Here is an 11643-nt window from a genome sequence, read left to right as displayed (position 1 = left end):
ACACTAACACTAACCCCTAACCCCTAACCCTAACACTAACCCTAACCCTAACACTAACACTAACACTAACCCCTAACACTAACACTAACGCAAACACTAACACTAACACTAACCCCTAACCCCTAACACTAACACTAACACTAACCCTAACCTCTAACACTAACACTAACACTAACCCCTAACACTAACACTAACCCCTAACCCCTAACCCCTAACACTAACACTAACACTAACACTAACACTAACACTAACACTAACACTAACACTAACCCCTAACACTAACACTAACACTAACACTAACACTAACACTAACCCTAACCCCTAACCCCTAACCACTAACACTAACACTAACCCTAACCCTATCCCCTAACACAAACACAAACACTAACACTAACACTAACACTAACCCCTAACCCCTAACCACTAACACTAACACTAACACTAACCCTAACCCCTACACTAACCCTAACCCCTACACTAACACTAACCCTCACCTCTAACACTAACCCCTAACCCTACCCCTAACCCCTAACCCTAACCTTAACCCCTAACCCTAACCCCTAACCCCTAACCTTAACCTTAACCCTAACCCCTAACCCTAACCCTATCCCTATCCCCTAACCTTAACCCTAACCCCTAACCCTAACCCCTAACCCTAACCTTATCCATAACCCTAACCCTAACCCCAACCCCAACCCCTAACCCTATCTCTATCCCTAACCCCTAACCCTAACCCCTATCCCTAACCTTAACCCTAACCCTAACCCCTAACCCCTAACCCTAACCCTAACCCTAACCCTAACCCCTAACCCTAACCCCTATCCCTAACCTTAACCCTAACCCTAACCCCTAACCCTAACCCCTAACCCTAACCCCTAACCCCTAACCCTAACCTCTAACACTAACACTAACCCTAACCCCTACACTAACACTAACCCTAACCCCTACACTAACACTAACCCTCACCTCTAACACTAACCCCTAACCCTACCCCTAACCCCTAACCCTAACCTTAACCCCTAACCCTAACCCCTAACCCCTAACCTTAACCTTAACCCTAACCCCTAACCCTAACCCTATCCCTATCCCTAACCTTAACCCTAACCCCTAACCCCTATCCCTAACCCTAACCCTAACCCTAACCCTAACCCTAACCCTAACCCCTATCCCTAACCTTAACCCTAACCCCTAACCCTAACCCCTATCCCTAACACTCAACTGTTGTGCTTGTTTTACTCTTACTAGGTTTGCAGATAATTGCTATTTTTAATACGTTTTTACTTGCAATGATCCTGATATGTGGTTGTTCCACTTACTTCAGTTGAATAATGTGATACGAATGTTGGCAAAATGACTAACATGTCAAATATAAATGGTGTAGACCACTGCAGTACATGTCACATTATGATTCGTTACATGAATAAAACATTCTATTAGGAATAACCACACTACCACACTACCTTTACATGACTCAGCAAGGCACAATGGCCTGGTTTCTAAAAGCTGTCCATTAAGAAACAGTCCCTCCATCCAACCTGACTCCCAGATAATCAGCCTGTGGCTTTGACTTCCACTGATCTGTTTAACTAAAGCATGTCCTCCAATGTCAACAAGACATCTGCTCTCAGCTGTAGGACAGCCGGTCTGCCTTGACGATTCAGTATAGCCTTACTGTTGCACATTGGAACAATTTAAATAAAACATCTCAATGCATTGAAGATACTTTGTAGCACGACACTTTTACAAAATAATTGTTCCCTGATTAGTTGATTTTGCTAAATAATCTGTAGGCTATATTTTTACTAAAATAGAATCAGTAGTATAGTTTTAAAGATAAGATAACATGTAAATTAGTTAAATTGGAAACATTTCGAACAGAAAATGGGTAATTTTTATTATGTTTATTCATAATTTGTTTACTGAGTCTTGTGTGAAGTTTAATTTTTTTGGTCTTTTTTCCAGACCACCAGCAACAGACAGAAAACCCCATTGAAGTGCTGGGTTCTAGTTGCCAAGGAAACGCAGGTTTCCATTGGCCTGTAGTGTATCATGTGACCCGGGGCTTTGACATCATGGTGGGAGGGGCCCTGGGCTTAGCAGGATGTTCAGGGCTGTGAGGAATCTATTGGACAGTGAGTTGAAGCTGCCTGACTGAGCCACTCCTCTCTTTTCCCTGCCTGCTACCTGTTGCTGCTTCAACTTTTAACCCCCAACCGTCCTCCACCAAAGTTCCTGAAGCAACTCTAAATTTGGGGCATACCATACATGGACTATTAGAGAGTCAAAGCACTTCAACAGGACAGCAAGTAATGTAAGTAAAGGGCTGATTTGTTATCTGCTGTTTCCTGTGTCTATGTCTCCTTTATCTGCTGTTTCCTGTGTCAATGTCTCTGTCTGTCTGTCTGTCTGTCTGTCTGTCTGTCTGTCTGTCTGTCTGTCTGTCTGTCTGTCTGTCTGTCTGTCTGTCTGTCTGTCTGTCTGTCTGTCTGTCTGTCTGTCTGTCTGTCTGAGTTGGGAGTCTGTCTGTGTTGTCTGTCTGTCTGTCTGTCTGTCTGTCTGTCTGTCTGTCTGTCTGTCTGTCTGTCTGTCTGTCTGTCTGTCTGTCTGTCTGTCTGTCTGTCTGTCTGTCTGTCTGTCTGAGTTACAGCCAGCTGCTTTTCTACTGGGTTGCAGTTGCAGCATACCCTTTGATCATGACTCTCAGTTCATTACATCATGACTCTCAGTTCATTACATCATGACTCTCAGTTCATTACATCATGACTCTCAGTTCATTACATCATGACTCTCAGTTCATTACATCATGACTCTCAGTTCATTACATCATGACTCTCAGTTCATTACATTATGACTCTCAGTTCATTACATCATGACTCTCAGTTCATTACATCATGACTCTCGGTTCATTACATCATGACTCTCAGTTCATTCCATCATGACTCTCAGTTCATTACATCATGACTCTCAGTTCATTACATCATGACTCTCAGTTCATTCCATCATGACTCTCAGTTCATTACATCATGACTCTCAGTTCATTCCATCATGACTCTCAGTTCATTACATCATGACTCTCAGTTCATTACATCATGACTCTCAGTTCATTCCATCATGACTCTCAGTTCATTCCATCATGACTCTCAGTTCATTCCATCATGACTCTCAGTTCATTCCATCATGACTCTCAGTTCATTCCATCATGACTCTCAGTTCATTCCATCATGACTCTCAGTTCATTCCATCATGACTCTCAGTTCATTCCATCATGACTCTCAGTTCATTCCATCATGACTCTCGGTTCATTACATCATGACTCTCAGTTCATTCCATTATGACTCTCAGTTCATTCCATCATGACTCTCAGTTCATTCCATCATGACTCTCAGTTCATTACATTATGACTCTCAGTTCATTCCATTACACATAAGATTCGTTGGACGAAGGCGTGTTCTGTAGGGAGGTTTGTTAAGATCCCCGACGCTCAGTCTGAACATTAACACCCATCGCTCGCTGTACGGTGTTGGAAGCATAAGGACCTTATCTTTCATACCATCAAAAAATACTAATAACAAAAAACGAAATGGATACACACCTTGATAGGGTTAGTGTTCCAACACGGCCATATCTCCGTGTTGCAGCGCTTGTTGATGGCAGACCACAGGGACCACCTGTGCTAATTAGCTACATTGGCTACAGAAAGTATTCACAGCACTTGACTTTTTCCACATTTTGTTGTGTTACGGCCTGAGTTTAAAATGGATTCAATTGAGATTTTGTGTCACTGGCCTACACACAATACCTCATAATGTCAAAGTGGAATTAGGTTTTTGAAATGTCAAATGAATAAAAAATGTAAAGCTGAAATGTCTTGAGTCAATAAGTATTCAACCCCTATTGTTATGGCGAGTCTAAATAAGTTGCATGGACTCACTCTCTGTGTATTAATAGTGATTAATATGGTTTCTGATTGACTACCTCGTCTCTGTACCCCACACATACAATGATCTGTAAGGTCCCTCAGTTGAATTTCAACCACAGATTAAACCACAAAGACCAGGGGGGTTTTCCAATGCCTCGCAAAGAAGGGCACCTATTGGTAGATGGGTACAATAAATAAAAAGCAGACAATAAATATCCCTTTGAGCATGGTGAAGTTACTAATTAGGCTCAGTCACTACAAAGATACATGCGTCCTTTCTGACTCCGATGACGGAGAGGAGGAAAATCCCTTAGTGATTTCACCACGAGGCCAATAGTGACTTTAAAACACTTACAGAGATGAATGGCTGTGATAGGAGAAAACTGAGGATGGATCAACAACATTATAGTTACTCCATAATTAAAAAATTTTATTTAACCTTTATTTAAGTAGGCAAGTCATTTAAGAACAAATTCTTATTTACAATGACGGCCTAAACCAGCCAAACCTGGACGACGCTGGGTCAATTTTGCTCCGCCCTATGGGACTCCCAATCACTGCCGGTTGTGATACAGCCTGGATTCAAACCAGGGTCTGTAGTGACGCCTCTAGCACTGAGATGCAGTGCCTTAGACCGCTGCGCCGCTCGGGAGCCCAATACTAACCTAAATGACAGAGCGAAAAGAAGGAAGCCTGTACAGAATACAAAATTTCCAAAACATGCATCTGGTTTGCAATTAACTTTTTGTCCTGAATACAAAGCATTATGTTTGGGGCAAATCCAACACAACACATCAAGGAGACCGACTTCATATTTTCAAGCATGGTGGTGGCTGCATCATGTTATGGGTGTCATCGACAAGGACTAGGGAGTTGTTTAGGATAAAAAGAAACGGAATAGAGCTAAGCACAGGCAACATCCTACAAAACCTGGATCAGTCTGCTTTCCACCAGACACTGGGAGATATTCACCTTTCAGCAGGACAATAACCTAAAACACAAGGCCAAATATACACTGGAGTTGCTTACCAAGACGACATTGAATGTTCCTGAGTGGCCTAGTTACAGTTTTGACTTAAATCGACTTGAAAATCTATAGCAGCACTTGAAAATGTCTGTCTAGTAATGATCAACAACCAACCTAACAGAGCTTGAAGAATTTTTAAAATAATAACGTGACAATATTGTACAATCCACGTGTGCAAAGTTCTTAGAGACTCATCCAGAAAGACTCACCGCTGTAATGACTCTTAGAGACTCAGAAAGACTCACAGCTGTAGTGACTCTTAGAGACTTACCCAGAAAGACTCACAGCTGTAATGACTCTTAGAGACTCAGAAAGACTCACAGCTGTAGTGACTCTTAGAGACTTACCCAGAAAGACTCACAGCTGTAATGGCTCTTAGAGACTTATCCAGAAAGACTCACCGCTGTAATCGCTGCCAAAGGGGATTCTAACATGTATTGACTCAGGGGTGTGACTACTTACAGTATCAGTCAAAAGTTTGGACACACCTACTCATTCAAGGGTTTTTCTTTCTTTTTACGATTTTATACATTGCAGAATAATAGTGAAGACATCAAAATGATGAAATAACACATGGAATCATGTAGTAACCAAAAAAAGTGTTAAGCAAATCCAAATATAATTCATATTTGAGATTCCTCAAAGTAGCCACCCTTTGTCTTGATGAGAGCTTTGCACACTCTTTGCATTCTCTCCTACATATTCACCTGGAATGCTTCTCTAACAGTCTTGAAGGAGTTCCCACATATGCTGAGCACTTGTTGGCTGCTTTTCCTTCCCTCTGCAGTACAACTTATTCCAAACCATCTCAACTGGGTTGAGGTCGGGTGATTGTGGAGGCCAGGTCATCTGATCTATTTGTCACTTGCGCCGAATACAACACGTGTAGACCTTACTGTTAAATGCTTACAAGCCCTGAACTGCTATTTGAACTGCATTGTTGGTTAAGAAAATATTTACTAAATAAACTAAAGTAAAAAAGAAAATAAAAAAAAGAAATGAACACAAGAAAATTACCTAACAATAACGAGGCTATATACAGGGGTACCGAGTCAATGTGTGGCAGTACAAGTTAGTCAAGGTAATTTGTGAGGTGGCTATGCATAGATAATAAACAGCAAGTATCAATCAGCAGTGGAAAAAACAAATGGGGGGAGTCAATGTATATCGTCCGGGTGGCCATTTGATCAATTGTTCAGCAGTCTGATGGCTTGGGGGTAGAAGCTGTTCAGCAGACTTATGGCTTGGGGGTAGAAGCTGTTAAGGAGCTTTTGGTCCTAGAATTGGCACTCCGGTACCGCTTGCCGTGCGATAGCAAAGAGAACAGTCTATGACTTGGGTGACTGGAATCTATGACAAGTTTTTGGGATTTCCTCTGACACGCCTGGTAATCCATCTGGACCTGTTGCTTTCTGAATGTTGACCTGTTTAAATGTCTTCCTCATATCAGCTACGGAGAACGTGATCACACAGTCGTCCGGAACAACTGATGTTCTCATGCATGCTTCAGTGTTGCTTGCCTCGAAGCGAGCAAAAAAGGCATTTAGCTCGTCTGGTAGGCTAGCGTTACTGGGCAGCTCGCTGCAGGATTTCCCTTTGTAGTCTGTAATATTTTTCAAGCACTACCACATCCGACGAGTGTCAGACACAGCGTAGTAGGATAACATTTTAGTCCTGTATTGATGCTTTGCCTGTTTGATGGTTCGTCTGAGGGCAGAGTGGGATTTCTTACGAACGTCCGGATTAGTGTCCCGCTCCTTGAAAACAGCAGCTCTAGCCTTTAGCTCAGTGTGGATATTGCCTGTAATCCATGGCTTCTAGTTGGGAAATGTACGTACAGTCACTGTTGGGATGACGTTTTCGATGCACTTATTGATGAAGCCGATGACTGATGTGGTATACACGTCAATGCCATTGGATGAATCCCGGAACATATTCCAGTCTGTGCTAGAACTGTGCAAAACAGTCCTGTAGTGTAGCATCTGCATCATCTGACCACTTCCGTATTGAGCGAGTCACTGGTACTTCCTGCTTTAATTTTTGCTTGTAAGCAGGAATCAGGATGACAGAATTATGGTCAGATTTGCCAAATGGAGGGCGGGGGAGAGCTTTGTACGCCTCTCTGTGTGTTAAGTAAAGGTGGTCTAGAGTTTTTTTCCCTCTGGTTGCACATGTTGCACATGTGACATGCTGGTAGAAATGAGGTAAAATGGATTTTAGTTTGCCTGCATTAAAATTCCTGGGCCACTAGGAGCGCCGCTTCTGAATGAACATTTCCTTGTTTGCTTATGGCCTTATACAGCTGGTTGAGTGCGGTCTTAGTGTCAGCATCGGTTTGTGGTGGTAAATAGACAGCTACGAATAATATAAGAACTCTTGGTAGATAGTGTGGTCTACAGCTTATCATGAGGTTTTCTACCTCAGGCGAGCAATACCTTGAGACTTCTTTAATATTAGACATCGCGCACCAGCTGTTATTGACACACACCTCCACCCCTGGTCTTACCAGACGTAGCTGCTCTTTCCTGCCAATGCATGGAAAAAACAGCCAGCTCTATATTATACATGTCGTCGTTCAGCCACGTCTTGGAGAAACATAAGATATTACAGTTTTTAATGTCCCGTTGGTAGGATAGTCTATCATAGATCGTCCAGTTTGTTTTCCAATGATTGCACGTTGGCCAATAATACGGAGGAAAGTGTTGGTTTACCTACTCGTTGGCAAATTCTTACAAGGCACCCTGCCCTCCTCTCCCTTTTCTTCTATATTTTCTTCACGCTGATGATGGGGATTTGGGCATTCTTGGTCAAATAGCACGTATACAGCCTGGAGGTGTGTTGGGTCATTATCCTGTTGAAAAACAAATGTTTGTCCCACTAAGTGCAAAGCAGATGGGATGGCATGTCGCTGCTGAATGCCGTGGTAGTCATGCTGGTTAAGTGTGCCTTGAATTCTAAATAAATCACTGACAGTTTCACCAGCAAAGCGCCCCAACACCATCACACCTCCTCCTCCATGCTTCACATGGGAACCACACATGCAGAGATCATCCGTTCACCTACTCTGTGTCTCACATAGACACGGCGGTTGGAACCAAATATCTCAAATTTGGACTCATCAGAAAAGGACATTTTTCCACCGGTCTAATGTCCATTGCTTGTGTTTCTTGGCCAAAGCAAGTCTCTTCTTATTATTGGTGTCCTTTAGTAGTGGTTTCTTTGCAGCAATTTGACCATGAAGGCCTGATTCACGCGGTCTCTTCTGAACAGTTGATGTGTCTGTTACTTGAACACTGTGAAGCATTTATCTGGGCTGCAATTTCTGAGCCTGGTAACTCTAATGAACTTATCCTCTGCAACAGAGTTACTCTGGGTCTTCCTTTGCTGTGGCGGTCCTCAGGATTGCCAGTTTCATCATAACACTTGATTGTTTTTGCGACTGCACTTGAAGAAATTTTAAAAGTTCTTGAAATGTTCCGGATTGACTGACCTTCATGTCTGAAAGTAATGATGGACTGTCATTTCTCTTTGCTAATTTGATATGGACTTGGTCTTTTACCAAATAAGGCAATCTTCTGTGTACCTCCCCTACCATGTCACAACACAACTGATTGGCTCAAACGTATTAAGAAGGAAAGAAACTCAATAAATGAACTTTTAACAAGGCACACCTGTTAATTGAAATTCGTTCCAGGTGACTACCTCATGAAGCTGGTTGAGAGAATGCCGAGAGTGTGCAGAAAACTATGTAGAAAATAGTAAAAATAAAGAAAAACCCTTGAATGAGTAGGTGGTCCAAACTCTTGACTGGTTCTGTATGTAAATGAGACATTCCTGTATTTCATTTTCAATACATTAGACATTTTTTTCTAAAAACATGTCTTCACTTTGCCATTATGGGGTATTTTGTGTAAATGTATTTAATCCATTTTGTATTCAGGCTGTAACACAACATTTTGGGGAAAAAGTCAAGGGTTATGACTATTTTCTGTAGCTCACGTGAGCCAGTCTTGGGCGAAGCTAATGGCCGAGAACTGAAGGGAGAAGGCAGAATGGCTGAGAACTGTAGGAATGGAAGTTTTCCAGAGCTAGTAGCATCAGTGCTTTCCTACTGGGTTCTGGTAGCAGCAGTGCTTTCCTACTGGGTTCTAGTAGCATCAGTGCTTTCCTACTGAGTTCTAGTAGCAGCAGTGCTTTCCTACTGGGTTCTGGTAGCATCAGTGCTTTCCTACTGGGTTCTAGTAGCAGCAGTGCTTTCCTACTGGGTTCTAGTAGCAGCAGTGCTTTCCTACTGGGTTCTAGTAGCAGCAGTGCTTTCCTACTGGGTTCTAGTAGCAGCAGTGCTTTCCTACTGGGTTCTAGTAGCAGCAGTGCTTTCCTACTGGGTTCTAGTAGCAGCAGTGCTTTCCTACTGGGTTCTAGTAGCAGCAGTGCTTTCCTACTGGGTTCTAGTAGCAGCAGTGCTTTCCTACTGAGTTCTAGTAGCAGCAGTGCTTTCCTACTGGGTTCTAGTAGCAGCAGTGCTTTCCTACTGGGTTCTGGTAGCAGCAGTGCTTTCCTACTGGGTTCTGGTAGCAGCAGTGCTTTCCTGCTGGGTTCTAGTAGCAGCAGTGCTTTCCTGCTGGGTTCTAGTAGCAGCAGTGCTTTCCTACTGGGTTCTAGTAGCAGCAGTGCTTTCCTACTGAGTTCTTGTTGCACCATAATCTGATTAATCAGGCTGTAATACACAATGTATGTACAGCCTGGGACATTTGTGTGAAAAATCGTGGAAATGTTCCTTACAAGCCAGAATGTAGAACAAAATTACATTAAAACTTTCTCTTCAGATTGCCTGTGCGGTTTGTCCATCAGCTGCTCAAATCCACAGTAAATTATAGTTTACAAATGCAAAGTGCGGTAACAAAATGTAGGTAATATCGGCCTTTGTTTTTTGTGTCCACATTTTCCAAACGATTAAATATCTGCTCTGAATGAAGATTCAACGATGTCTGCAGAAACAATGGGGTGTCCGATATGACATCACATCTCTTTTGTTTATTGAAGTACAGTAAGAGATGTGGATTTCCAACCGGAAACGGAATTGTTTCATGGGTCCCTGATCTGTACTACACAGAAATGCTTAATTATGGATATGAATGTCATTCTCTTCATGGGGACGTATTCCGAATAGGTACACAAAGGCAGACATATGCAATATCCTCATTTACATATTTGGGTATTATTCTACACGCTGGCGTTTATTTAAATGAGCTCTGCCCCGAAACAAGACCAAATTTGGTTGGTCCGGACTGGACCTAATCTGTACCAATCATAGATGAGTTTGGACATCAAAGTTCTGTACAGTAATTTAGAGTACAGTACAGTTTAGTAGAGTGTAGTACAGTAGGGTATAGTACAGTACAGTAAAGTAGTGTATAATTAAGTAGAGTATAGTTCTGTATAGTAGATTATAGTATAGTTCAGAAGAGTTTAGATCCATGCAGTAAAGTAGAGTTCAGTAAAGTAGAGTAGAGTACAGTAGAGTACAGTATAGTAGAGTTTAGTACAGTAGAGTAGAGTACAGTAGAGTTTAGTAGAGTGTAGTACAGTAGAGTATAGTACAGTATAGCTAATTACGGGGAAGTAGAGTACAGTAGAGTAGAGTACAGTAGAGTAGAGTAGAGTAGAGTAGAGTACAGTAGAGTAGAGTACAGTAGAGTAGAGTAGAATATAGTTCAGTACAGTAGAGTTCAGTAGATTAGAGTATAGTTCAGTACAGTGCATTGTAGTTCATTACAGTAGAATATAGTTCAGCACAGTAGAGTTCAGTAGATTAGAGTATAGTTCAGTAAAATAGACTTCAGTAGAGTTCACTAAAGGTGATTACAGTACAGTTCAGTATAGTTCTGTACGGTACAGTAAATAATAGTTCTGTAAAGTAGAGTAGAGTACAGTAGAGTATAGTACAGTAAAGTAGATTAGAGTAGAGTATAATTTAGGACAGTACAGTCAAGTAGAGTTCAGTAGAGTATAGTAAAATACAATAAGGTATAGTTCAGTAGAATGCAGTACAGTACGAGTTCTGTAAAGAAGATTACAGTCAAGTAGAGTTCAGTAGAGTATAGTTCAATACAGTACAAAAGTAGAGTATAGTATAGTAAAATACAATAAGGTGGAGTAGAGTTCAGTAGAGTACAGTACAGTAGAGTTCTGTAAAGTAGATTACAGTAGAGCAGAGTTCAGTAGAGTACAAAAGGAGTAGAGTAGAGTAGTTTATAGTTCATTACTGTAGAGTAGAGTACAGTTCAGTACAGTAGAGTACAGTAGAGTTCATTAAAGTAGAGTACAGTTCAGTACAGTAGAGTACAGTAGAGTTCATTAAAGTAGAGTACAGTTCAGTAGAGTACAAAAGGAGTAGAGTAGAGTAGTTTATAGTTCATTACTGTAGAGTAGAGTACAGTTCAGTATAGTAGAATACAGTAGAGTTCATTAAAGTAGAGTACAGTTCAGTACAGTAGAGTACAGTAGAGTTCATTAAAGTAGAGTACAGTTCAGTAGAGTACAAAAGGAGTAGAGTAGAGTAGTTTATAGTTCATTACTGTAAAGTAGAGTACAGTACAGTAAAGTAGAGTTCGGTAAAGTAGAGTAGAGTTCAGTAAATTATAGTTCAGTACATTAAATAGTAGAGTTCAGTAGAGTGTAGTGCACTACAGTACAG

At 41.5% G+C, this 11643-nt stretch overlaps 1 protein-coding gene across 1 annotated transcript in view; it reads left to right on the top strand.

Annotated features, from left to right (window-relative positions):
* Positions 1 to 2120: 2120 nt before the first annotated feature.
* Positions 2121 to 11643, top strand: part of LOC106570774 (neurocalcin-delta A-like) — a 73222-nt gene continuing 63699 nt past the window's right edge. Inside the window, exon 1 of the mRNA XM_045695151.1 lies at positions 2121 to 2311. The gene's annotated coding sequence lies outside the window, so the exon portion shown is untranslated. The remainder of the gene's footprint in view (positions 2312 to 11643) is intronic.

This window comes from Salmo salar, chromosome ssa14 (genome assembly GCF_905237065.1).
Source record: "Salmo salar chromosome ssa14, Ssal_v3.1, whole genome shotgun sequence".
Classification (NCBI taxonomy): Eukaryota; Metazoa; Chordata; class Actinopteri; order Salmoniformes; family Salmonidae; genus Salmo; species Salmo salar.
The sequence above is the reverse complement of the archived record's forward strand: the minus strand, read 5'-3'. Positions and strand labels throughout refer to the sequence as shown.